Below are 4,435 nucleotides of genomic sequence, written 5' to 3'. Positions count from 1 at the left end.
TACAAAATACACTCGGCATTCCGAGGCAAGTTTTTTCATTCCTCAGGAGGAGGAGGACTGGCAGGGGCGACAAACTCATCCAAGTCGATCCCATCTGCGATACGGGTAGCAGCAGCAATAAATGTCTCCATGAAGTCCTGGAAGTTGTGCTTCCTCGTGTTGGCGACTTGGATAGCGGCCAACTTCTCCTCCCGCACCTCCTTGCAATGGACGCGGACCAGAGACAGAGCCACGTCAGTGCCACACCGAGCTGAAGACTTCTTCCACTCCTGCACTCGGTCAGGGATTCCATTGAGTCGAGTCATCAGAGACTCGAGATCATTCTGGAGCGAAGACTCCGGCCAAAGCGTCGGGTCGATCCGCGTCATGGCAACCTTCAGTCGAGCCAAGTAATCCACGACGTCGTCAACACGAGATTCCAGTCGGAGCAGGTTCATGGCAGCTTCATCTTTCACCGGAGAGTTGATTGGATCCAAACCTGTTTCGATCCGCCCAGTCTCCTCTTCAAAGTTCTGGCAAAGTTCTGCATACATGACCCAAGGATAAGTCAAATTTCGTAAAACTGAGTCGACACAAAAAAAACCAGTCGGAACTGAGTGTGCACCTTCGAGCTTGATGTACAATTTCTTGGCAAAGCTCCTCAAGTAGCTCTCCAGGTCATCCCTTCTGCGAGCGACGCCTTCCACCTTCTCATTCAGGGTGAGGTTCTCCTTCTTCCAGCGCGAACACTCCCTGTTGGCTTCATTCAGAGCGGTCTTCAACTTGGTATTCTCTCCTTCTAATTGGTCGACCGAAGCCAGCTTCTGTGCGGCCAGTGCGGTCTTGTCATCAGCCTCCTTACAGGCAGCAGCCAAGTCCTGATCCTTCTTCGCCAGAGCTTCTTTCAGTTTTTCTGCAAAAATGATGGTTGAGTTGGAGAAAGCGAAAAGATACTCAAGCCTAAAAACTAACCAGTCGACAAAGGCGTCTTACCTGCAGCGCCGTCCCTGACCTTCTGCAGCTCTGTCCTAGCCAGCTCCAGATCAAGGTTCATTTGAATTTGCTGCTTCTCCAAGTCAGCCAAGCGGGTTCCAAGATCACAAGATTTCTGAAGTCAAAGGGGAGGAGTCACAATTTCAGTAAAAAAAATGCAACAAAGGCAATAAATACTAAGACTACGGTCGACTGCCAGCAGTCCAACATAGTCTCGGGGACTACACCTAGTGGGTGCACTTAGCGTGCCCCCACCGGTTCATATCCCACCCGACCGACCCCTGAAGTCGAGTCCAAGACAAGTTGCTTCCGAGCAGCTAAAAGACAATAATGGAGTTTCTAAGACTACAGACGAAGCGAAACATTCGACAGTAGCCTCGGGGACTACACCCAGTGGGTGCACTAAGCGTGCCCCCACAGTAAAAAAAAGGGGAGAAAGACGTCGACTGCCCGCAGTCGACAGGATACCGTTCCATTCGACATGACCCGATCAGACAGAGCGAAGAAACTCAACTACAACGACTCAATTTAAAGACTACAGTCGACTGCCAGCAGTCCACCGTAGTCTCGGGGACTATACCCAGTGGGTGCACTTAGCGTGCCCCCACTCGTCCAAGAATTGGCAAACACACCCACTGGGTGTACAAACTTAAAGATCTTCGGAAAAGAGATTCTTCAAAGGACATATCGAAACAGACCAAGTGTTGAAGTCGACTGACCTGGACATTGCTCTAAAGAGCCGAGCTTGCGTCATAAGCCGCCTGGCAAGCCTCCTGAGCCACTTTCACCTGTTCCATCATGATTCCAGCCTGGCGTACAGCCTCCTTCGCAGCAGCCGCTTGGTCCTCAGGGACGGGGTACGCAGCAAAAAGCGAAGATGGATCCGCAGTCGACGCTGAAGGCCGCACACTCGTCAGAGGAACAACGAAAGTCACGGAAGCCCGAGTGGGTTCGCCATCGTCCCGAACTACGGCCTCAGGCACCGGAGTGGATTGCGGAGTCTTGCCAGCCAACGCCTTCTTCTTCCTCTTCACCCTCAGTGGTCTGTCGTCGTCGTCGTCGGGGAGGTCAATAACATGAGGAGGAGCTGCAAGGAAAACATTCAATCGACCAGAGTCGCAATAAAGTTTCAGTCGACTCAAAAGCAGGACGTCAGTGATCGTACCAGGGTTGGAGGTGACAGCGTCTTCCATCTCGTGGTCGTTGTTCCTGGCGGAGACCTCAGAAGTTGCACCACTGCAAATCTCGAAAGTTAGTCAGTTGGCTCAGTGAATCGACCAAGGATCCGTCCACAGTCGACAAAGGAAAGCAAGTGTTATTGTTACCCAGAAATGGTGGGAACAGCTATCTTCATCTTGGGCAAGGCCTTAGGCGGCTTGGATGGCGTCACTCGTGGGTGCTTGGGAGCCTTCCCGGTCGGCGGAGCAGAAGAAGTCCGAGGGCGTTTCGACGACTGCCCAACAGGAGCAGTCGCCTTGCCACGTTCTTGCGCTGGATCGTGGGTGAGCTTGGATCGCCCCTCCGGGCGGGAGGGTTCATCCTCCTCCTCCTCTTCGCTGGAGAAGATGTCGTCGCCTTCCTCTCCCTCACCGTCGGACTCCCACTCGCCCTGGTCGTCCCCGCTCTCGCCTCCGCTCCCCTCACCTTCCTCAGTCGACCCTTGTGCCCCGTTGGGCGTCGAGTACATCTCAGTGGTCGCCTGGAAGACAACAGACAGGACGAAAGTCAATCGACTTACCCAAAAGAAGACCAATACAGAAGGCCAGATATCCGACACAAAGACATACCTGATCCACTTCATATGAGTTGTCGAGTGGAATTACCCTTCTGGCTCCTCGGGGGTTATCTTTGTTCCCCGTGATGCTTGACAGCCACCCCTCCAGCATCTCATCAGTGACCTCCTCCGGGTGGATCCGAGTGGTGTCATCAAGGCCAGAATACAGCCACATCGGGTGGTCTCGCGCCTGGAGCGGTTGGATGCGCCTCTGGAGAAAGACCTCTAACAGGTCCATCCAGTCACCCCCTCACGGACAAGCTCAACCACTCGACCCGCCAATACCTTGACTTGGGCCCTTTCCTCCGACGTGACTTTCAGAGAGACAGGCTTCTCGGCTCGATCGAGGGAAAAAGGAGGAAGACCAGTCGACTGTCCGGGGGTCGCCTGGTCCTGGCAGTAGAACCAGGTCGACTGCCAGCCGCGGACCGACTCCGGGAAGGTGATAGAGGGAAAACAGCTCTTCCCCCTCGTCTGGATCGCCAGGCCCCCGCACAGCTGGATCACTTGCGTCTTCTCATCGCTCGACTTGGCCTTTTTTACCGACTGAGAGCGGCAAGTAAAGATGTGCTTGAAAAGCCCCCAGTGCGGACGGCAACCCAGGAAGGCCTCGCACATGGAAATGAACGCAGCAAGATAGACTATGGAGTTGGGGGTAAAGTGGTGGAGCTGCGCTCCGAAGAAATTCAAGAAACTCCGGAAGAATGGATGGGGAGGCAGAGAAAACCCTTGGTAGATGTGGGTGGCGAGGAGCACGCACTCACCGTCGCGGGGTTGAGGTTCGATCTCCCCCCCCCGGGAGACGCGCAGCCTCGTGGGGAATGGCTCCTCCCTCGACCATGTCATCGAGATCCTCCTGCCGGAGCACCGATGGCATCCAGTCGCCCTGAATCCAACCCTTGGGCAGGGCGGTCCGGGAGGAAGATCCGCCTCGTGCAGACCTCTTTCCTTTCCCCGCCGCCGCCACCTTCTTCGCGCGCTCCAAAGCAGTGGTCTTGCCCTTCACCATCGTCGTCGGCGAGGTCTCACACGGGCTAATGGCGCTAGGGTACGGCCGAAGGTCACGAGAGGGCTGGCGAAGGGAGAGAAGAAGAAGGAAGAAGAGGGGAAGCGCACGGCTTGGAAACCCCGAGCCGGCAACTTATAAGGGGCCGCTCCCGAGTGGCTGACTGGTAGGCCCAGGCAGCCCAGTCAAATCCCGCAGCAGACGCGCGCGCAGTACGTGGCGAAGAAGGCGACGCGAGGATCGAGGAGTTTCCGCTTTATCACTTCCGATTACTGCGGCCGCTCCCGTCCCGCGCGCTTCCCAAAATCCGAATCCCATAAGATCCGCGGGCCGCAGAACCACTTGCCAAAAACAGAGTATCCCGCTCGCACCAACACTTGGCATGCCGCGAGCAAAGATATTCACTCGACGAGAGGCCTGGAATGGATCAAGGCGACTGAAAGAGGTTGGTAACGTCATCCGTGACAACTGACCCTAAACGAGGCTCCCATACAGCCCCAAAGAACCGGTCGGAAAGGATCCCCAACTCTTTCCCCACTCTAACCTCGATCCATTCGGGGGCTAATGATGAAGCTATGTACCTAGGGTAGGGGCACGGACCTGTCCAAAGAGCCCTACCCAAGGACATCCCTAGAAGAAATCACCTATCAATCGACTTGAAGGTAACTCACTCGACAGGTTTA

The sequence above is a fragment of the Triticum dicoccoides genome, chromosome 2A (genome assembly GCF_002162155.2).
Source record: "Triticum dicoccoides isolate Atlit2015 ecotype Zavitan chromosome 2A, WEW_v2.0, whole genome shotgun sequence".
NCBI lineage: Eukaryota > Viridiplantae > Streptophyta > Magnoliopsida > Poales > Poaceae > Triticum > Triticum dicoccoides.
The sequence above is the reverse complement of the archived record's forward strand: the minus strand, read 5'-3'. Positions refer to the sequence as shown.